The sequence below is a fragment of the Narcine bancroftii genome, chromosome 7 (genome assembly GCF_036971445.1).
Source record: "Narcine bancroftii isolate sNarBan1 chromosome 7, sNarBan1.hap1, whole genome shotgun sequence".
In the NCBI taxonomy this organism is placed as follows: domain Eukaryota; kingdom Metazoa; phylum Chordata; class Chondrichthyes; order Torpediniformes; family Narcinidae; genus Narcine; species Narcine bancroftii.
In genome coordinates, this window is record NC_091475.1 from 95,601,834 (window position 1) to 95,625,920 (window position 24,087).

Sequence of the window (24,087 nt, forward strand, 5' to 3'; positions counted from 1 at the left end):
GGTGGAGAGCTCAGGGAAAGAAAACAAAGGGAAAAGGGAAGGGAAGGAGAATGGAGAAACCAGAGAATTTGATGTTAATGCCAGCTGGTTGGAGAGTGCCCAGACAGAAAATTAAGTGTTGTTCCTTCAATTTATGGGTGGCCTTGATGGGATAGTACATGAGGCCATGGACATACGCGAGTATGCGAGTAGGACACAGAACTGAAATAGTTGGCAATTGGAAGGTCCTGTCACTGGTGCAGAGCAGAGGTGCTCAGCGAAGCCATCTCCCAGTCTGTGGCCAGTCTCTCCGATGTAGAGAAGGTCACAAAGGGAACACCAGAGGATCACTCCAGTGGATACACAAGTGAAGTGTTGCTTCACTTATAAGGAGCGTTTCGGGACCCGACATGGTGAAGGAGAAGATGTGGGCGCAAATCTGGCACATTCTGCGGTCACAGGGGAAGGTACCAGGATTGGGGAAGGGAACTGATGGGGAGGGATAAGTGGATCAAGTAGTTACAGATGAAGCAGTCCCTATGGAAGGCAGAGAAGGGAGGATAGGGGAGTATGTGTCTAGTAGTGGGATTATGTTGTAGGTGGCGGAAATTAAGGAGGATAATGTGTTGGATGAGGAGACTGGTGGGGTGGTAGGTAAGAACAAGAGGAATTCTGCGTTTGTTCTGCCTGGGGGCAGAGAGGGCCAGGGTAGATGATCGGGAAATGGAGGAGATGCGGGTAAGGACTGAGTTGATGGTGGAGGAGGGGAAGCCATGTTTATGGAAGAAGATGAACATTTGGAAAATCTGGACTGGAAGGCCTCATTTTGGGAGCAGATGTACCAGAGACAGAGAAATTTGGAGAAGGGAATCAAATCCTTGGAGGGGACTGGGTGTGAGGAAGTATAATCAAGGTAGTTGTGGGAGTTTTTGAGTTGGAGATGGAGACAGAGGGTTCAAGAAAGAGGAGAATGTTGTTGGCGATTGACCAGGAGAATTTAAGAACAGGATGGAAGTTGCTAGCAAAGTGAATTAAGCTGAGTAGCTCATCATGGGTGCATGAGGCAGCCCCAATGTAGTCATCAATATAGAGGAAGAGTTGAGGGACCTTGCTCCACAAAGCACATAAACAGGCAGGCATAGCTGTGACCCATGCAGGTACCCATTGCTAATGTGTTGCGCTGCAGTGCGAACAAACTACGAAGGCTGTACTACAAGCTTTAATTAGCTTAAAACCTGCACACAAGATTCAGTATCCCTTCTGACCCCATGTGCTCTACTGCCTACACAAGGGGCGGCATGAGCCTTTATATGGGCCGGTGATTGGCAGGGAGTAGGTGGAGCCAGTCTTCCAGGTTTTGTCCCTGCAGGTAGAGTGGGCTGGCCCCTTCAGTAGGCAGGTAGGAATGCAGACAGGCGCAGGCAGTCACAGATTGTCCGGTAGTTGTATCACCACAGCTACTCCTTTGATTCGAAGGAAAGGAGAAGTTATTAAGAGTGAGAACAAGTTCTGTCAGGCAGAGTAGGGTGATTTTTAAATAAAATGGTCTTGTCCAGGATGAAGAGGTGGCCAATGAAATTTAACTGAGACTAGACCAGTTATCCACATCCATTCATATTCTATAACTTAAAACACTTCCTTCATGAACATCATAGTCTTTAACAAGATATGGCTTAATGCAGACTAACATTTGCAAAGCCTTTTATACCGTACACACAAGTTTGCAGAAGGCAGAATCTCATGTTCTAAGCCGTTGCCTCAAGCTGACAAGAGCTCCCCATGTGGCTGAACTCCAAGGGTGAAAACATGTGAACATCATTGCTTCATATCTGTGTGGGAGATAATGTGGACCTGCATTTTCTGCATATTTTATCAGTCCAAACAGAATACTAATGAAGGAGAAGACTGAGATTGTGTGGGAAGTCACTCTCTCATGTTCCAAATGACAGGAGGTAAGCAAAGATCCTTTGTGTCTCCGGCAGTACCTGTCAAAGTTACAACATTCACCATTATTTTCAGCACAAATTTGTCAGTCTCTTAGAGGGAAAGCGCTGCCTGAAGGTAGTTACCACTACCTTAAAAGTTAAATTGCCTGGTCATATCTTGTAACATGCATTGCCCCTTACGCTGATGCATATCTTAGGACAGACTGCTTTGAGTGAATGCTGTGTTTACCTGAATTCTATGTTTTCATTGAGTAAGGGAGGCACAGCAATATTCTGCTCTAAGGAGTAGTTCAGATGTAGTAGCAATGAATACAGGATGTGTGGGAATTTCAGACTGTAGAAAGTATGACTGGTTAAAGCTGCAGATATGCAGAAATTGTGGCAAAAACAAAGATATTCCTCCAAACATGATGGGTGGTTAATGGTGAATGCAGGCTCAGTGAGCTGAAAAGTCTGTCTCTGTGCTGTTACAATGTAAAAGAGCTCAAGACAAATTGTCAAAAATGGGATATAATCGAAAGCAGAAGAACTAAAATAAAATAAAAAGGAGGTTTTTACTATTTATTTGGAAAAACTGGACAGATTTTGTTTAGGTAAATGACCTTGAGAAATTATCAACAATAACATTGAATAACAGTGTGCAGAAATCTATGTGAGGAAGAAAGACATTTTTTTAGTAAATGCTTTCAAAACTAACAAGCTTATTGCACTCAGTGCAATATAGTTGCATCTGCTGAGATCCCTGAGAAGTAACAAATATACTGATGAGGACCGTAGCATAGCCGTCGTCCACACAAACTTCAGTATAGCTATTGAGCAACATTAGTTTAAACTTTAATGTGTGCTGATAAGTGTTTACTTTCTGAGATTCAGTGAGATTCAGCTATGATCTCTAATATGGTTGGGCTGGAATCAAATCGAACTTGCTTTTGTTAGTTATTGATGTCATACGTCCCATATCAGAATATGATCAAGGTGCACTAGCTGTGACCATATTAATACATTCTACAATAGCAACCAGAGCATCTAATACTGTTAATGTGATCTGATAGAGCAATCAGATAATGCAATCAGACATGGACTTCAGACTCAAATACCAACATCCATAAAATAAGTTTAAAATGAAGGTTAGTTGTTAGAAAATTAATTGGAAAAATATACCAGGTATATGGATATAAGGCCTCAGAGCAATCAGAGCCTACTGCTTTAATCTCATTAATTTCTGCAGCTTCCTGCATATATCGTTTGAAGACAACAACAATGCTTAGTGAAATAAAATAAATTTCTCCCAAAACAACTTGCAAATAAAAATATCGTGAAGCTAATTATCAATGAGCAACAAGACTTAAGCAAATAATGAATGTACTGTAAGCTTGGTTATAATTATTTTTTTAAATCTATTCATTTCCATATGACACTGCCTTGATAAAATAATGTTTTGCTGGGTATACATAGCCCAACATGTCAGTTTTTGACAACAAAAATATGCTTTTTGACAAAACATTTACTGAAGTTGTCATTTACCACTTGCATTTATTCCATTTATACCCATCCTAATTTTGTATACCTCCATAATTTCTCTCATTATTCTTCTATGCTCCAGACAATGAAGTCCTAACTTGTTTAACCTTTCCCTTTAACTCAGTTCTTCAAATCCCAGCAACATCTGTGTAAATCTCCTCCACACTCTTTCAAAATCAGCACAGTCCTTCCCATGATTTGATCAGTACCCCCATGACATGTTCATTGCTACACAGGCAGTTGTAAGGCAAACAATGTGAGTTTTATGCATTAATAATCTAACACCATGATCAGTTAACAGATGGTATGCTTTATGCATGGAGAAATAAGCATTTTGATTATCCACACCTTCTGTTAAATTGGAGGAACTATTGAAAGCTCTTAAACTGGATCTTATTTTTCTCAATTTCATCTTGCAGAAGAGTAAAGACAGATTATCCTTGGCTATAAACCAAAATCATTTCTTCAGTGGATTCATACTTTAATTCAGAAATTTGCTTATATGAAGATTAATCACTGAAAATAATCAGGTAATAGCTGGCATTATTTATAAAATTAATGTGAAATTAATTTATGAAATTAATGTAAAATTAATTATCGTTCATTAGGATCATGAAGAGAGAGTTCAAAGGTTAGGGAAATTTTGACATGGAATCCAAAAACTAGACTCTTCAAAACAAGCTAATGAGCCATAACCACAGATCTCAGAGAGCAGCCCAAACATATTAGTTCTGGTAGGTAAAACATTTCCACATAAAATTCCACATCTAGGAATAATTAATGAGTTGTTATTTTATTATACTAAATAACATATTTGTAACACAGATTGAAGAGTGAGTAAGATGAATTTTAGCCACACATACTCAATTTTTTTTTAAATCTTAAAGATCTGATGCCCAGCTCCAGTCAACTGAGTTCAGAGGTGCCATGTGAGAGAGGCCCCCAACCTGCTCTTTCATGACAGGTTTATGCTACCAATCCACTGCAATCAGACAGAGAATCAGGATTAATAGGCTTTAATCATCTTAAAGTGTCAGCAGAGCTTGCGTGTTGCTGGTCTGGTTTCAAGGCAGGTACCGAGGGAGGGGTTATAGGCATATCAGCCTTTATGGTGATATCCGGGAAAGAGGAGTCAAAGGTTCAGGGGATGGGCCAGTCCATACAATACATACATAAATGTATATATAGTGATAGTACCACATTCTCCCCTCCTTTTTAAACAAAGTCCAGTGGGGTGGTGTAGTTTAGTGTTCGTTGCAGCTTCATGATACTTAAAAGTCCCTTGGAGATTCAGCACATCCGGTCAACTTGTCCATTGCTGCAACTGTTGCAGGGTCTGCTGTGGCGCAGCTGTCAGTTCCCAGGTGGTGTCTTGTGCAACAGGCGGTGCCTCTGATGGCTGAGGGAGTGTTGGTGTTGTGGTGATGTACGGGTCAGTTGGAATTTGGGGTGCAAAATCGGGGGCTGATCATGGGGCCAGTTGGTCAGGATTACTGGTAGAGGGGATTTGCCTGTTGGTCGAGGGGTCTCCTGCATGGAGACGGTGTCCCGTCGTCCATCCTGATACTCCACGTAGGCGTATTGGGAGTTGGGTGGAGGAGGTAGACCTTCTCAATCAGAAGATCAGTTTTGTGCTGGGCCTGTGCCTTCTAAGCAGCACAGGCCCAAAGTTCATCAGCCAGGGTGGTAGTGTGATTCCAGATGCCAACTCCAGGGGAAGGAAAAAAGCCTTTCTTGCATTGTTGTGTTCATGGCCATACAGAGAAAGGACCTAGTAGCATGAAGTGTATCAGGGAGGGCGTCTTGCCACTGGGAGGTGGGTAGTCCTTTCAATTTAAAGACTAAGAAGACTGCCCTCCAAACAGTGGTGTTTCTGTCTCTACCTGTCTGTTCCCCTGGGAGTTATAGCCCTTGATCCTGCTCATGGCTATGCCCTTGGCCGACAGGTACTGGCTCTCCTTGATTATAAAAGAGGAGCCCTGGTCGCTAAGGATATAGCAGGGGTACCCAAACAGAGTGATGATGCCGCTTAGCACTTTTTTGACCTTGGCCATTGTCATATCCAGACAGGGGATGGCAAAGGGGAAGCGGGAGTATTCATCCACGATGTTAAAGAAGTATACACTCCTATTGTTGGACGGAGAGGTCCCTTAAAGTCCATGCTCAACCGCTTGAAGGGGTGGGTGGCTTTGAGAAGGCGGATTTTGTCTGGCTAATAGAATTGGGGTTTGCACTCATGTAGACAGATAGTTATGTGCTTACTCCCTGATGTCTTCCACTGAGTTGGGGAGGTGTGAGCTCTAACAAAGTGGTAGAGCCTGATGACTCCGGGGTGGCAGAGGTTGTTGTGGAGGACTTAGAGGTGATCCAGCTGCACATTGGCAAATGTGTCCAGGGACAAAGCATCAGGAGGCCCGTTGAGCTTCCCGGGCCAATACAAGTGGTGCACGGTTTCCACTATGGCTTGGGCATCTTTCTTGATGGCTGAGTGTTGGAGCTCATAGCCCTGGAGGGTTTTAGAAAAAAATGCCACAAGCCTTCCCGTCTGGTTGAGTGTGGCAGCCAGGGCAAAGTCGGGCGCATAACTCTCCACCTGGAAGGGGATGGATTCATCTACAGCATGCATCTCCACCTTGACGATGTCACCCTTGATGTGGGCTTCTGATGACAGAGGGAAAGTGGCTGATTTTATCAGGGGGCAGGCTTTTTCTGCATAATTGGGCAACCACTGGGCATAGTAGGAAAAGAAGCCCAAGCACATTTTCAGGGCCCTGAGGTCCTGGGATACATGCGGACCAGGGTGCATGCGGTCCAGGTCTGGCAAAATGATGGCCTTTTCCACCACGCAGCCCAGGATGGCCAGCTGTGAAGTGGTTATAGGTCAGATTGAGGCTTTTGGCCACCTGCATAAAATTGAGAAGGTTGGCATCATGGTCCTCTGGTCATGGCCATAAATGGTCACATTATCCAGGTAGGGGAATGTGGCATTGAGTCCATAGTCATCGACAGTGTGGTCCATCTCCCTCTGGAAAACTGAGACCCCATTGGTGACTTGAAAGGGACAGGGAGGAAGTGGTAGAAGCGATCATCTGCCTCAAAAGCAGCATATTGGCTTTCCTCCAGATGGATTGGTCACCCTATTTGAGGTCAATGGTCGAGAAAACCTGGAACTGGGCTATCTCATTAGCCATTTTGACGATGTCGGGAAGTGGGTAGGCATCCAGCAGGGTGAAGCAGTTTATGGTCTGACTGTAGTAAATGACCATGCATTGTCTTTCTCTGCTCTTTACCACCATTACTTGGGCTCTCCAATGGACTGGTGCTGGGTTCTATGACCCTTTCCACTAGGAGCTGTTTGACCTCCACTTTAATGAAGGCTATGTCCTCGGGGCTGTACCATCTCCTCTTAGTGGCTACTGGCTTGCAGTCGGGGGTTAGGTTCTCGAACAGGGTCGATGGTGGGACCCGGAGAGAAGAGGTCACAGGCCATGTTCAGGAATTTGATGTTACATACTGTGAGGGGTGGGTGAGCCTGAGTTAAGGTGTAGATATGTTGTTTAAGTTCAAGTTCAAATTTATTGGCAAGTTGTTGTGACTAAGTATGTTTGGCAAGGAGTCCAGCTGGATATTCTAAATGTATTACTGGAAGTAAAACACAAGAGCAAAGCTGCAGAAAAGATCAGTTAGTACAGAGCAAAGGCAACATCATTTTTACTGATGTGCAGTTCCTTCAGGAGTTTGATAATGGAAGGAGATAAACTGCTCTTAAATCAGGGCATCATAATCTCACACCTATGAATCTTCTTCCCCATGTGAATGGGGTGAAGAGACTATAATTTCAGGGTTAATTATGACACCAACAATGCAAAACAACCTGTTCAGAATCAGAATTTACTGTCATGAACATGCCATGAAAATCATTATTTTGTGGCAGCCTCACAGTGCAAACATTTATGTAAACCACCTTACAAAATAAATAAAAGCAGTGCAAGAAAAAAGACAAAGTAAGGTTCATTGTCCTTTGTTCATTCAGAAATATGATGGCAGATAGGAAGAAGCTGTCCATGTGCCACTGACTGTTTGTCCTTAGGCTCCTGTACCTTTTATTCCTGAAGATAGAAGAGTGAAGAGAGCATGGCCTGGCTGGTGGAGATCCTTAAGGATGGAGGCTACTTTCTCGAGACACTGCTTCATAGATGTTCTTGATGGAGTGAAGACTGGCGCCCGTAATATCAAAAGCTGAGTTAATAACCCTATGGAGTTTTTTCTTGTCCTGCGCATAACCATCTCCGAATCAGCCAGAATGCTCTCCATAGTACAACTGTAAAACTTTTCAAGAGTCTTTATTACATTCTGATTCTCCTCAAACACCTCACAAAGTATAGCCACTGGTAAGCCTTCTTCATGATTGCATCGACATGGTGACTCCAGGAAAGATCCTTGAAGATGCTGACACACAGGAATTTGATGTTCTTGATCCTCTCCACTTCTGACTCCTCGATAAGAACTGCTTTGTGTTCTCCTGACAGTTGCTGGGGAGAATAATGGAATCAGTCATAAGGGATATTCATTGGAATAAAACTCTTTTCAAACTATGCTCGTTATAGGCTTACCAATGCAAAGCTGAAGGGATCATGGAGGAAATGAGGGAAATGATGGCAAGGTGACAATGGATGTTGGACATGCATATATATTGATGTGTTAAATTTATCTGTGTCTAACCAATTCCCAAAATCTAAGTCTCATGGATTAAATATTGTGTCTAGAACAACAGCTGGTTGTTTAATTTTGTAGAATAATGAGGAATGAATTTAGATTGAGCAGTGAGGATGCTTTGAATGTTGAATGAATGGTACGTGTTTGTGTAAATTGTGCTTTGCAGAATGTTTTGTATGGAGGAAATAGTTGAGTTAATTTGAGGAAAGATTGAGCAATATAAGCTAGTAGTCTTTGAATTCAGAAGAAGGGATAGTAAGTGGTGAGTTCATTGAAGTGTGCAGTATTCCGAAGAGCTTGCCAGCATTCAAACTGTGCAAACTTTCCCCATGGGAGGCTAGTCATATATTAATGATAGGGAGCATCGTCTCAAGATAAAAGAATCAATTACATCAGGATGACACAAGGAGGAATTTCTTCCCTGAGATGATCGTAAACTTTTCTATCACAAAGAATTGCTGATGCTGAGTCACTAATTATATTGAAAGTTGGAGATTTTTTTTATGCGTGGGAAGAAAAACCTTTGAGATTAACCACAATCTCATTGAATCTATAACTGCTTCTGTTTCTATTGTTTGAGCATTTTTAGGTGAGGCAATATGGAAAAATTGACATGCTTTTAGGACCATGTCTGATGTCCACATTTTCAACATAATGGCTGATTTGCACTTCCTAAGGACCAAGGGCAGAAATATGTACTGGGTTACTTGCACTGCCTGCATAAATTCTTTCTCTTTCTCCTCTTCTCTGTGTCACTGTCCTCTTGATTGTCTGAAAAGGCGGTGTGCCCCATTCTGGTAAATATCAGTACCATTCCCAAGACTCTGACGGTTGTGTACCTCCTGATGTGTCCAAGCACATGCTGCACATGTTACTGTGCCCAAAATTTTCTCGTTTGACATTCTTGTGCCTTGGTGATCTTTATCACACTACTACTGCCCATCATTATCTCTGTTCCTCTTGAGTGCAATCAGCCTTCATTATGGATAGTAACCCTTGATTGCAAACTGCCAATCAGTAATCAGAATTGGCTTCTACAGAAAAATTATGATTATCGCCAAAGAATTTTGCACACACCTGGGTGAAAATTCCCGAGTGACCAGGGATGGGATTGGGCCTCTAATTGCCATATGTGTACTTTTGATGATTCCTCGCACATGGGGGAATCTAGCAAGAGCTGAAAATCCAAACTGCCATTTATTCTGACTGGTTTCATCAGCAAAAAATGTCAACATAATTGATATTTTATTGAATGAACAACCTATAGGCACCTGATGAATTTGGGTGTCACTGAATGTAAAGTCCTGCAGCTTTCTCCAGCAGCATCATGAGGTAAAGAAGTTACATTTCCAAAGCTTTCTTGGAAATTATCAGATAAGCTACTTTTTCAAAACCAAAGTTCTCAAGATTTCACAGAAAGATTTTAGGAAGTTTTGCAAACACAGTTATAGACCAAGATCCTGTTAATATCTCCTTTAATCATGAACTTGGCACAGCTGGGTTATATGTGAAATTTGTAATGTAATTATTAGGATTTTAACGAACTGTGTGGTTTTGCATATTTACCCCTGTCTGATCCCAGATTCTTAAAATTACCACACATACCAACTGCAATATGAATAAAACAAGCTGATAGTATTTCCATCAAAACAGCAAGGATTGATTGTCACAAACAAGTTATGAAATTCCGTGTTTTGCGGTCGCATCATAGTGCAAACTTACAACATTACTAAAGTTTTAAAAAATAAAAAGAGTGCGCAAAAAGAAAGGCCGTGTCTTTGGTTCATTGATTATTCAGGAGTCTGATGGCAGCAGGGAAGAAGCTGTCCTTGTGCTGTTGTGTGCTCGTCCTTTGGCTCCTGTACCTTTTTCCTGATGGTAGCAGAGTGAAGAGGGCAATGGTGGTGGGGGTCTTTGAGGATAGAGGCTGCTTTCTTAAGACACCACCTCATATAGACGTCGTCGATGGAGTGAAGTTGCAGGCCAAGTTAACAACCCTCTGAAACTTATTCTTGTCCTGAGCGTTGATGGCCCCCTACCAGGCAGTGGTGCAACCCACCAGAATGCTTTCCACAGTACACCTGTAGAAGTTTTCGACAATTTTCGGTCTCATACCGAATCTCCTCAGACACCTCACAAAGTAGAGCTGCTGGTGAGCCTTCTTTGTGATTGCATCAACTTGAAGGTTCCAGGACCGATCCTCGGAGTTGTTAACACCAATAATTTTTTGTTAAACTTAAAACAAATTCCCAAAGAGAAGCATATTTAACAATATCATACAAAATGTTTAATGGCTTGATTCCACTCACCCTGGAGACTTTGTTGAACATTACATTTGGTTGGACCATTGTGTTGTAAGTGTAGCTGGTGCTCAATCTAATAATATTGGAACTAAAGGAGTCCAGTCTAGAGCAACCTTTGAAAAATTACACTTAAAAAAAATCACAAAGTCAGACAATCTTTATTTTTCCATGATTAATTCATCTTTTCACAGATATTACCACATTAAAAAAATAGTAATCTTCTCACCGAACAGTTTCTGCTGTTTTTCACACAGCAATCATACTTAGGTTCCAAACTGCTTCGAGTAGAAAACCATATTGCATTTATTGGATAGTACTTATAAGTGACACATGTCCTTAAGATGACACATATGAGCATCACCTGTACAAAACAAAAAAAAAACGGATCTACTCAACAAATCTCTCCTTTCCTAGCCTAGGCTTCGGGACAATCAAACAAAAATAAATGAAGGCTAACTGATTCACTCTATCAAAGACTCCAAAGCCGTAGAGTGAGGAACAATAGGCTTTATTACACTTGGACTTGTGACCCTGGAATCGGCCCAGCTACAAGGGGAGGAATTACCAGGGAGCAAGTCACTAGTGGGGGGACAGGCCAGCTACCCATTGTCAGTCACATATACACATACTTGTAACACCACATTCATTCCCTCTTTTAAAACAAAACCCTGCCAGGTTAAAAGTCCTAGAGGCTCAGCTGGTTGCATGGTCTCCTTTGCCTCTGCTACTGGCGTAGTTCCACTGGTGGTACAATGGTTGGTTCCATTGCCAGTCGTGTGTCTTGAGGCCCAGTAGGAGGTGAGGTTTAGCTGTATGTAGGAGCAGTTGTGGTGGTCACAGCAGCTGAAGCAGTGTCCGGGGTGTAAGGCATGATGGGTAGGGGTGGGTCACTGACTTGTACCAAGTCAGTGACCTGATGCGGACAGTACGGCTTGGTGGTGCTGGGGAGTGGGCTGGAGTCTCCAGCATGCGCCAGGTCCTGGAGGCAGACCATGTCCTCATGGCCGTCTGGGTACACCATGTAGGAATACTGAGGGTTGGTGTGCAGGAGTTGCTCCTCTTCGAACCAAGGGTCAGATTTATGACCCCTCACGTTTCTGCAGCAGGATGGGTCCCGGGAATGAGAGCCAGGCTGTTTCCAGTCACCAACTTCCTGGGGAAGGAAAACATTTGTTCATGCGGGGTTGGGTTGGTAGCGGTGCATAACAGAGATCGGATGGTATGGAGTGCTTCCGGCAGAATTCCTGCCAATGAGACACTGCCAAGCCTTGGATTTGAGAACCAGATGGACAGCTTTCCAAACTGTGGCATTTTCTCTATCTACCTGGCCTTTCCCCCGGCGGTCATCCTACTAGTGGTAATGCCTCTAACCAACAGGTACTGCTGCATATCATTGCTTATAAAAAAGTAGCCCTGATTTTGGTAATTTGGGTACCCAAAGAGGGTAAATATGCTGTGGAGTACCTTTATGACAGTGGCTGAGGTCATGTTGGGACAGGGGATGGCAAAAGGTAACTTGAATACTCATCAATGAAGTTCAGGAAATATACTTTCCTGATGGATGAGGGCAGGGGCCCCTGAAATTAATACTGAGTCATTAAAAAGGGCATGTGGCCCTTATGAGGTCATGCCAGAAAAAAATGTGGTTTGCACTCCACATAGAGCTCACGGTGTCTGGTCAATGACCTGACATCCTCAAGGGAGTAGGGAAGATTTTGTGGTTTCACAAAGTGGAAAAATCTCATGACTCTGGGGTGGCAAAGGTTGTTATGAAGGGAGGGACTGGAGGTGGCTGAGATGCGCGCTGGCATACATCCCCAAGGATAGGGAGTCTGGGGGGTCATTGAACTTGCCAGGCTGGTATAGAATGTTGTAGTTGTCGGAGGAGAGCTCGATTTCCCACCTAAGGATTTTTGATCTTACCCCACAATTTGGTATTGAACATGAAAGCAATGGCTCATTGGTCCATTAGCAGGGTAAATCTTTTCCCGGCAAGGTAATGACACTAATGGCATACTGCCTGAAAAATGGCCTGTGCCGCCTTCTCGACAGAGGAGTGTTGTGTCTCAGGACCGTGAAGGGTGTGGGAAAAAAATGCTACTGGCCTGCCTGCCTGATTGAGGGCAGCGGCCAGTGCGAATTCAAAAGCATTGCTTTCCACCTGGAATGAGATGGATTCGTCCACGGCATGTATCGTGGCTTTGGCGATGTCTTCCTTGATATGGGTGAAGGCTGTCCGGGCTTCTGCTGATAAGGGGAAGGTTGTGAATCTTACCAGGGGGTAGGCTTTATCAGCATTTGGTGCAATAGAATAAGAACCTCAAGCACCTTTTTAGCACCTTGAGGTTGGGCAGGATAGGGAGTTCCATAAGGGGATGCATGCTGTCAGGGTCAGGGGTAATGACACCATGTGCCATGATGCATCCGAGGAGGGCCAAGCGAGTTGTGTTAAACATACACTTGTCCTCGATGTAGGCCAAATTGAGGGACTTGGCAGTGTGGAGGAATTTGGCAAGGTTCATGTCATGATCCTGCTGGACATGGCTGCAGATGGTGACATTATCTAGGTAAGGAAACATGGCCATCAGTTTGTGCTTGTCCACCATCCGATCCATTTCTCTCTGACACCATTGGTGACCCCGAAGGGTACCCAGAGGAACTGATAGAGCATGCCATCCCCTTCGAATGTGGTATACTTGTGGTCTCCTGGGTGAAGAAGAGTTGGTGGTACACCAACTTTAGGTTAATGGCTGAAAACACCCTATATTGGGCAATCTTATTGACCATGTCGGCGATCCAAGGGAGGGGGTAAGTGTCCAGCTGCATGAACCGGTTAATCTTTTTGCTCATTTGGAACTAAAGGAGTCCAGTCGATCACCATACAGGGTTTACTTCCTCACCTGACCACCATGACTTGGGCTCTCCATGGGCTGGAACTGGGTGCTATAACCCTCTCTGCCAGGAGTCACAGCACCTAAGACTTTATGAATGCCCTGTCCTCAGTACTGTAGTGTCTGCTCTTAGTGGCTATAGGATTACAGTCTGGGGTCAGGTTCTCAAAGAACAATGGTGGGGGTACGTGCAGGATTGAGAGACCGCAGGCGGGGTCTGGATGCTGTTGGGGGTGGGTGTCTGTGAACTGTGGGTTGTATACAGTGATGGGTAGTTGGGGACCCCCCAAATGCCATCTGGACTGGCTCTGGAAAACCAGCCCAAGAAGGATCGATGCACAGAGTTGAGGCATTAAGAGTAAATTGAAATTGTCATAACGTTCACCTCCCACCGTTAACAACACAATTCAATACCTACGGATCTCAGCAGATTGGTCCTTTGTGACCATTGATATTATGCCGCTTGTTGGTCTGACAGGGAGGGAGATTTTGTGAGCAGTGAAGATGAAGGTTTCAGTGCTTCCACCGTTGAAAAAGCAGTTAGTTAGTTTCCCATTTACCTCAATCTCCATCATCGAGTGGATGATCAGGTGAGGGCTGCCTTCACCTAAGATGATGAACGCCAGTACTGAGTCGCCATTGCTGTCAGAGGTGGAGCCAATTTGGTAAAATGGCAGCCCCCCATGTTGACTATGTGATCGCAGCAGGAGAGTTGGATGAAGATGAAGGAATTGACATCATCCACAATGGCAGAAGTGGAGGTAGGTTAGATGGCAACGCCTAGGTCACCCATGTGGTCATGCTGTTCAAGACCAGAAGTGCCGTTTTCGCTCCGGGAGATAGTAGAGTCAGGTTCAATGTTCAACTCCCGGGAGTGCTTGCGATACTGCTCGGCAGGGAAGGCTTCGACTTACATATTATCTTGTAGTGTCCCTTCTTTCCATATACTGAGCAGGTGGCTTCTCTCGCCAGGCAGTGTCACCAGGGGTGATTCTGCTGGGCGCAGAAGTAGCACTTCGGGAGCTCGGCTGTGCCAGCAGTGGCTGCAGTGGTGGGGTCAGGTCCTCCCTGTATGGAGGTGGTCTGTGATGCTGTGTCCCAAAATCGCTCCGCCCATGGCCCGTACGTGGAGGGTCCGTTGCAGGCAGCAATGGATTCAGCGCTGTGGTGGGCTGAATCCAGAGTCATCTCTGCAATGGCAGCCTGTCTTCCTCTAACAGTCACTGGTGGATGGAGTCAGATCTCACCCCAGCCACGCAGGTGTCCTGGATTTCATTTACCCATAGTCTGTAGAGGTTGCGGAGCTCGGTCATGGCAGCAGATTAAGTCAAGCAGCCCCTGATCACCACGTACACATGGTGGCCGACACTCACTCGCAGTAGCTTGAGTTTCTACTCGTCAGAATCCACAAGGTCCGCAGAAGTTTCGAGGAAGTCTGTGAAGCACTCGATCCACTGCTCATAAAGCTCTGGGGCTCCAGGCGTCTGTGGGTCGAGGTCTAGCCTGTCAGGTGGAGCAGTTTGTCCTTCCCCTCTGGAAGATTTAAAGTGTAATAAATTGATACGCTCTATCAATAACTTCAAAGCTGTAGAGTGATGAATGATAGGCTTTATTACACTTTAGACTTGCAGCTGGCCCAATTCCAAGTGCTCAACTGAGGACAGGAAGAGGGAGGTCGACCTTTATTCCAGGGTCACAAGGGGAGGAGTTACCAGGGGGCAAGTCATCAGTGGGGGATGGGCCAGCTTCCTACTGACAGTCATGTATACACATACTTGTAACATCACACTAACATTTTCTGATTGAAGGTTTGATTCCAATTTGAGTTTTCCCTGGAAATTTCATGGAGTTCTATGTCATAGAACTAACGTCCATGTTGACCAAGCTCGTCCTTTTTGCCTGTGTACCCTAATCTTGCCAGACTCCAATGTAGAACCTGTAGCTAAGCCACTTTACTGCAATAGATCTCTAAGTTCCACACCCTTGAGCTTATCAAGATGCTCCTTCGAGTAAACATCAACATCTCCAGCTTCAGCCTTTTGGCTTAAATCCATCAGGTGTCTGTGGGTCGAGGTCTAGCCTGTCGGGTGGAGCAGTTTGTCCATCCCCTTTGGAAGATTTAAAGTGTAATAAATTGATATGCTCTATCAATAACTTCACAAACCACCTCCGTACAGGGAGGACCCAACCCCACCACTGCAGTCCATATGCACCTGTGGCTCCACAATCAGCCTGAACAGAGCAGTTTTCAAGGACAAACTGCTAAACAAAATTCAGACTGTTCAAAACCATTCATAGAACGGTCTTTAAAAATTACACCTTCAGGGTGCACATCAGATATCCGCTGACAAGAACAGCTCAAAATGTTCAGAGTCCAATCAAAATGATGCAATTTACAAATCCAATTTCCAAATCTTATTGACTGACTGCAGACTATCTACTGCATAATTTTTTTGGTAGGCTTAAAAATTGTAGCAACTACTTTCCTATTTTCTTGTTGTCGCTTAGAGAGATAAGAGCGAGCCCAGTCTGCAACGCATTTCAATCGTTCTAAGATTCAGTTGTGTTTTCCAAAGACTTTAGTTTGTACACACACATTTCTAACAATTGAAGAGATTGGTAAATAATCTTCAAACTATAGCAATATTCTGTAGATAAACAATTGAAGAGGGTCTACGAAAAATTAGCAACTGGCACTCATCCTTCTTCAATGATACATAACAAAACTAAAACTAATTCTATTATCACACCCCTCATGCAAATGCACACTGATAGCAAGTACAAAGACCTATTTTAACCCTTACAATACCCGACGTACATTCTTCCTCCAACACAAGGTGTTCCTGAAATTTCCCTGTCTCTCTTTTAAAACTCTCCCACTCTACCTGCAAATATCCTCTCTCGATTTTCACATGTTCCTGCTGTGCCATCAAATTTAACTTTGCCCCTATTTAGAACTTTAATCTAAGAACCAATCATCTTCTTCCATGACTATCTTAAAACTAATCTGGTCCTAGTTTAAAAGTGCCCTCCTTACACCTCAGTTACTTGCTCTGTTGCAATTCCCAAGATGCGGAGTAGTGTTCTGCTCGCTCTAGTCATGCCTTCTACATATTGTTTGAGAAAACTACTTTGCACACATTTAAGACATGTTGTTGCCTCCAGGCCCTTTGGAGAATGAAAATCCCAGTTAATATGAATGAAATTTAAATAATCTTCTATTATAACCCTCTCATTCCTACAACTATCTAAAACATCCCCGTGTATTGACTCCTCTAATTCCTGAAGGCATACAATATAATTTAATTTTGTTCACAACATACAACACAGTAACAGGCCATATCAGCCCACTAGACTGTGCAGTTCAATTACGCTCAAAATGGTGGCTGAAAACTGGAGCACTGAAAGAAACCCACATAGACACGAGAAGAACATGCAAACTCCTTACAGACAAGGGGACATTCAAACCCCGGTCCTGATCGCTGGTGCAGTAACAGTGTTGTACCAATTGCTACATTCATTGTGCCACCCTGAGCTTTGTAATTTCTGAGGTTCCCCTCAATATATTAATATTGGACGACCCCCATTGATATTCTCTCACAGTACTTCCATGATATTCTCTTGAATCAAAAAAAAACACCATGTTGCATCCTCCCCTTTCATCTCCACCCATCTCTCACCTGTAGCTTCTGTATCCTCAAAACATCAAGCCCCCAGTTCTGTCCTTCTCTCACTCATGTTTCTTATTTGTTTATTGTCTTGACTCCCTGCAAAGCAGTGATAAAGTAATTAGCATTGTTTGACTGGGCAATATGATGACAAAATAACCAAAGGATTTCACTCTGTTTTTGCTTGATAATCTTGTGGGGTCAGGTTGCTGTGACTCTAAATTAGACTGGAAGAAAAAGTTGGAAATTCTCCAGATTAGGCAATGTTTATGGGAAGAGAAAATGTTAATGCTTCAGGTCAAAGGTCCATCAGAAGAGGGATTTTGACCTGAAATGTTAACGCTGTTGCAATTTCTACAGATGCTGCCTGACCAGCTGAATGATTCTGGCATCTGTTTTCTCTTTAGATTTACAGCATTTACAATATGATGAAATTTTTTTTTAAAAACCTCATCATTTGGAAAGTTAAGCATTCATTAGTTCAAGGCACTTTCTTAAGATGGCTGACATTTCTCATCTTAAATATTTACCACATTTTTAAGATATAATGTCCCCAGAAAATAATTGTAAACTTTTAGTTATATCACACCTTTCATGTTAAAGTAAATACTCTTCATTATGACTCATGAATTTATCAAAATTTGCAAAAATTTGGGACATAATAAAAAATTACAATTTAAACCTTTTTTTTCATTTCCCAGTAATACCATGCAGGAAATTAATGTGGGCTTGGAGATTGGAAGAATCTATGCTGTTCTTCATGTAGTGCCATATCATCCTTTACATGCAGAAGTAACATGGTATCTGAAAGCCAGCCACTCCAGCAGTGCAGCATTCTCTCACCAAGTGTAAGTCTGATTTATAGACTGGAGCTATTCTTTCCTTAGGCACAGTTAATAGGCAGTGTAATGGATAAATATTGGGAGGACTTCGGTAAGATTAGTGGGTTACATACAAACACACATTCTAAAACAGATCTTATTTGAAATACTACAGAAATCATATTCAGGAACATTGCAAAATCTATGGAGAATGTTATGCACATTTCACAAGTAGGTGCAAGTTGAAATGATGTCATGAAATGAATAGACCATTGTCTTGGATTGGATTCAGGCTGGCTGGTTGAATAACCTTAAGGTGCTCACTCAAAGGTCAATGAGAAGTTTTGTTTATCTAAGACAACAAATGGGAGCAGAGGATAACTCCTGTTGTTTGCTGAAGAAGGTGGGTTTTTTTTGCAAGTGAGAGAGTCACATGGGCTTTCTGGCAGTTGGCAGTTGGAGAGAGAGAGGGAAAGAAGACAAGCTCTCTCAACCAGTGTGTGTGACACTGAAAGCAGCTGAACAGTGCAAGCCAGGAAGCTTGTTGAAACAGAAAGCTCGAGAGTGGCGGATGGCTGGAAGTGCTATCTGTCTGATGTTTCTCTTGGAATAAGTGGAACAGAAAGGAACTCTGTGAAAGAAATAGGTTATCATCTGGAGAACCCTGATGGGACAAGTTTCATCAGTGAGTCATTGAGGTGACTAATGGTGGTACATCAGTTGTGGAAAACCTGGAACAACAAATCTCTCTCTGCAAACCCTACAAGAACCTTCCTGAGTGGTAAACGTTTACCTTTCGAGCACCAAAGCTTGATGAACTTTATACATCTTAAATTCTGTGCACAGTATACGAATTACCTACAACCAGTGAACTTGGAAGAAGGAGAAATGAAATTCAACTGTGAACCAACGAACTTTTCTTAAATTTACACACATTACATATACGTGCGCTTAGAATTAGAAGGGGGTTAATTTGGGTTAGTTAAATGTAGAGAAGTTTGATTCTATTTTCATGTTTAAAGTTAATCAAAATAACTTTTGTTTAAATAATAATTTGTCATGGTGAATATCTATTACTACTGGACTTTGGGGTCCTTTGGGTTTGTAACAGTCGGTTCATAGTAATCTATGTTTATAAACTTCAGCAGGTCTAACCACAATTTCTGTCAATGTCTACATGCTCATGTTTCAAAGTTTTCACTTTCAACAAAGCAAAGGTCTTCCACACCAATGTTTGCACAGGTTTCAACCCTCTAAATTTTTAATACCTTCAAAAGATTTTACCTTTCATTTTGACATTTTTCCAAAAGTCTGCTAATATAAAACATTTGCCATCTTCAATGGATACCTCAATTTTGAGATAATTTTACCATTTCTGACGTGAAGCAAATTACTTCTCAGGCCATTGCTTCTGATATTAAGCAAATCCATTGGAGTGCTGAAGTTATTTTAGTCATTATTCATTGCACAGATTAAACAACTTATCATTTCCATCAATGAGCAATGCTAAAAAAGTTCACTCAAACCATGTCCATGCCTAATTACCTCCTCACCACTTCATCCCCCCCCTCCACCACCTACCATTCTCTTGCCCAGCAGTATTCCCCAATGTCAACCCCACCTCTCATCATCAATCTCACCACCACTGCCTCACACTGGTTTTTATTTTTCTTACCACACAAATGGCAAATCAGAAGTTTCAAGCATGGTTTACCTAACCGTAGGTCTGAGATGGCACAATTACATATTCAGCTGCTTCTACAATGCATGAGGCGATTGGACAACTTACACATAAAGGGCAAAAGCTATTAAGGCAACCTTGGCTTTTTATAACTTAAAGCATATTTGCACAAAATCAGGAAAGGATTTGAATTTGATAAATTGGACAGGAAGGATTGCACATGAAATTGGTCATGAAAGGACTGCAATGAAAACCTTCTAAAATATAATGGCAATCCATCTACCCTAATCACATAAACTGGAGATCTGCCATAGGCTTACCACATTGAACATTTATGAAATACCTGTAGTCAAAAATGTGTATCTCTGGGTTAATCAGTTTTAATTTAGATTTCCTATATTCTTTCTTTTCTTGCTTTGGCTTGGCTTCGCGGACGAAGATTTATGGAGGGGGTAAAAGTCCACGTCAGCTGCAGGCTCGTTTGTGGCTGACAAGTCCGATGCGGGACAGGCAGACACGGTTGCAGCGGCTGCAGGGGAAAATTGGTTGGTTGGGGTTGGGTGTTGGGTTTTTCCTCCTTTGCCTTTTGTCAGTGAGGTGGGCTCTGCGGTCTTCTTCAAAGGAGGTTGCTGCCCGCCAAACTGTGAGGCGCCAAGATGCACGGTTTGAGGCGTTATCAGCCCACTGGCGGTGGTCAATGTGGCAGGCACCAAGAGATTTCTTTAGGCAGTCCTTGTACCTTTTCTTTGGTGCACCTCTGTCACGGTGGCCAGTGGAGAGCTCGCCATATAACACGATCTTGGGAAGGCGATGGTCCTCCATTCTGGAGACGTGATCCATCCAGCGCAGCTGGATCTTCAGCAGCGTGGACTCGATGCTGTCGACGAATTCCCGGATAAACTGTGGAGCATCCTCAGATCGTGAGTGACGATTGACTGGGTTGCTGATTGTGTATGATAGTGGGGGGGGGGGTGGGGGGGCACTGAAGGGTAGGTGGAGTGCAGTGGATGATTCAAGAACTGCTGGATACAGGCAGTGAGGGGTGGATGGACCATCAATATCCATCGTCACACTTTTAAGGTGACATTGAACATTAAGTCCCAGTAACATAGCAGTGCAGAGCTGTGGTATCACCAAACGTCTTTATAGTTTGTACCCCGCATGGTTAAAGTCACTATGCAGTAGCTATGAACATCCACCAGATGTGACTTTTGAGGGCAAGGAGATCCTTTGGTTTACTGGCAATACTACAATGGAGTAGCGTTGAACCATGTTGGAATGGATGAAGCTCTCCATACTCCAACTATCAAACAGGCAACTCGTCACATGGCCATTTACCTGAATGTCCATCATTGACCTGGTGAACTGATGGGGGCTGTCCTGGTCGGGTGTGATGGAGGCCAGTGTCGGAGAGTTGCTTGTTACTGCAGCGGAGAGTTCACGAGCTGATTTGGAAGCTTGTGGTGTCCATGAAGAGAAACTCTACAATCCACATGCAGCGCTGCTAGTTTCCGGTAATGGCGTCCCACATAGTCTGCACGTGGCGCTGCTGAGAAGAGGTTTGGATCTGTGGTGAAAGGAATTTGTATAGATGTATGGATTAGCCAGTCCAAACCTCCCTGACCTTTCCTAACCCCTGTCTTGGCTCCTCCTTAGATTTCCCAATAAAGGCTGCTGTGCCCGAACTTGCCTCCTCTTGCTCCTGTACCTGGAACCTGGCCAAGTAGTGTATCAGTAATGCTCAGGTTTTTGGTAATTAAAGCCATTTAATTACTCCATCATGTCGATGTGATTATTGTGTGCACCACAATTTAATTACAAAAACAATAGCCATGGAAGCTCAGCATACAGGACCAGGCAGCAGCAAAGGGGAAGATGCTCGATCACCCAGCCCATAGATGGTGGAGTCAAACCAACTACATGATACAGTAGTGGTCGCACCCCTGGAGTCTGCATCAACTCTTCAACAGGTAATGGGAGAAGTTTGCTGGTTGATTATGCTTATGATTGAATCCAGGGAGCCCAACGGATTTTTTACCTTTAAGAGATGGCTAAACAGGATGCAGACATTCATGCGCCGCCACAACCTAAGGGATACTGAAGTTAAGTACTCTCTCCTGTTTGTATCCGTGGGTGATTGGGTGTTTCGAACGTATGACAAGGCGATGGCCCTGCTGCAGAAGCAGTAAGGGACCCCAACAAACCAATGTATGCGGCGTACAAATTAATGACCCAGAGTCAAGCCGCTGGGGAGCCCTCCGCATTGTGTTCACGGGTGACGAGAGAGCTGGTGAGAGCCTGCGGGCATACTGCGGTGAGTGTCTCTGAGTGTGCAGACGAGCTGATGTGGGACAGACTGCTGACAAACATGCTATCGACTCAGGTCCGTCTCTTAGGAGTGTAATTGTAATTTGTCGGTCTGACTGCATGATGACTGAAGATGCCTGCAGGAATGCCTCGAGACACAGCATAGGCAGAGTTCAAAGTTGGTGGATGCCCCAGATGATTGATGGTCAATTTCCAGCTTCTCTGACTTCAGGATCTGCAAAGTATAGCAAATAAAATTGATGCACCATTAATGACTCCAAAAGAATGACACTGATCAAACTGATAGGATTTTATTTGCTATAGAACAAAGGCACACCCATGCTACTCGACTGTCCTGCACTGGGAACAGTCAGCTTTATTCAGGAGCCTGTGGGAGGACCCACAAGTACAGTGGTGTTAGGGTGTGCCCAACATACAGTGGTTTATCACATTCTTCACACCTTCTCCCAAGCAAGGTTTCTATCCCCTTCTTACAATTTCTCCATCTCCACCATTTCTGTTCCCACAATTTCCATATCTTCTGAAATGTCCTCCTTCTTCCACAATAAGGCTCCCTTCCACCATCATCTGCTTACTCCTTACTTGCACCTCCATTTTATGTTCATCTGCCCTGGCTCCCTCTGCCTTATCTTCCCTTATTTTATCACCTACAACATGATCCCACCTCCTCCCATCCCTGCCTTCCATAGGGACTGCTTCCTAAGTGGCTCCCTCATCCACTCATCCCTTTCCACCATTTCCCCCTCTAGCACTTTCCCCTGCAGCTGTAAAAAGTACCAGACTTGCGCCCACACCTCCTCCCTCACCACCATTTAGGGCCCCAAACAGTCCTTTCAATTGAAGCGACACTTCACTTCAGTATCCGTGGGATACTCATTTTATAGCCTTCTCTATATCAGAGAGACTGGGCTCAGACTGGGAGATCACTTCACTGACTGCCTTCCACCCATCCACTTCAGTGACAGAGATCTCCCAATGACCAACCATTTCAATTCTACACCACACTCCCACACTGACATGTCTGTCCATGGCATCAAGTACTGCCTCACCAAGAACACTCATAAATTGGAGGAGTAACACTTGAATTTATGTCTGGGCACTCTCCAACCCGATGACATTAACATTGACTTCTCTGGTTTTTGCTAACCTACTCTACGTTCTCCTTCCTTTTCCTTTGTATTCTTTCCTTCAGCTCTCCACCCATTTCCCTCTCCATTCACAGAGTCATCCCTCCCACCCCCCCACACACCCCTTGCTTGCTTGTGTGCCTTCCCTCACTTATTCAACTATTTCCTCCTGTTTTTGGGACTGTGTTCCTTCCCCCTCCCCCCACCATTTTGTTTGGGTGCATGCCCACATTTTTTACACCTTGATAGACTCAGGCCTGAAACATAGGTAATGTATTTTTATCTTTGCTATATAAACAGCACTGCTTGACCTGTTGAGTTTGTCGAGCTTTGTGTTTTTACTATGACTGCAAACTTTCGCGTTTTACCCTTGGGTACATCCCATTGTCCTGGATTTGTTTCGGCTTGTTCAGAAACATAATTTGGCTAACCGATAACAAATGTCACAAATCTCGGAGGACAACGAGTCTGGAAAACTACTTATTTCATGCCATTATTCACCGGAATAAGAATGTTAGATGCTATTCAACTTCCTTCTCACAAGAATTGGTAATCCAATTAATTGTTGATTTCTTTTGCAGAAACAAGAAATGAAGTTGAAGAAGACAACTGCCCTGCTAAAAATTAATAAATTATTTTGGTATCACAGGAAATGGAAGAAAGGAATGGAAAGTTTGGATTAGTTTGCCAGTAAACAATTTACAAAGAAGAAGAATGACTGAAGGAAGTGAAAAATGAAATCCACTATCCAGTTTAACAATGCTCAATGATGACCTGGAGAAGTTTTGATTTATGTTTCACAAAAGAGACTGAAATTTGAGCTTTAACAAGAGCTGAAAGTAATATTAAAGGGTAACTCGCACAAGAAACGGTTTGATGTGTAAGCACTGAAAAAAATCTCTACATTATATGTATTCTCAATTCATATTGCCAATGTGGATAAATAGCTGCCAAGAGTCTTCAGATAGAGAATTGAGAATCTTACACATTGTAATTATTATGAGCTCAAGAGAATAGTCCAGATTTATTTCAATTATCTTGCATCGTTTTAGTTCCCTGTAGCCTCCCAACAATGTTAACAACAGAATTCAAGGCAACATCAAAAT

The 24,087-nt window shown here is 43.4% G+C and overlaps 1 long non-coding RNA gene across 1 annotated transcript; it reads left to right on the top strand.

Annotated features, from left to right (window-relative positions):
- The first annotated feature begins 1,804 nt into the window (after positions 1 to 1,804).
- LOC138739125 (uncharacterized) lies at positions 1,805 to 24,084 on the top strand. The gene is made up of 3 exons (XR_011342016.1): positions 1,805 to 1,931; positions 17,726 to 17,872; positions 23,563 to 24,084. It is a non-coding gene; the product is annotated as an uncharacterized lncRNA (long non-coding RNA).
- Positions 24,085 to 24,087: the final 3 nt, after the last annotated feature.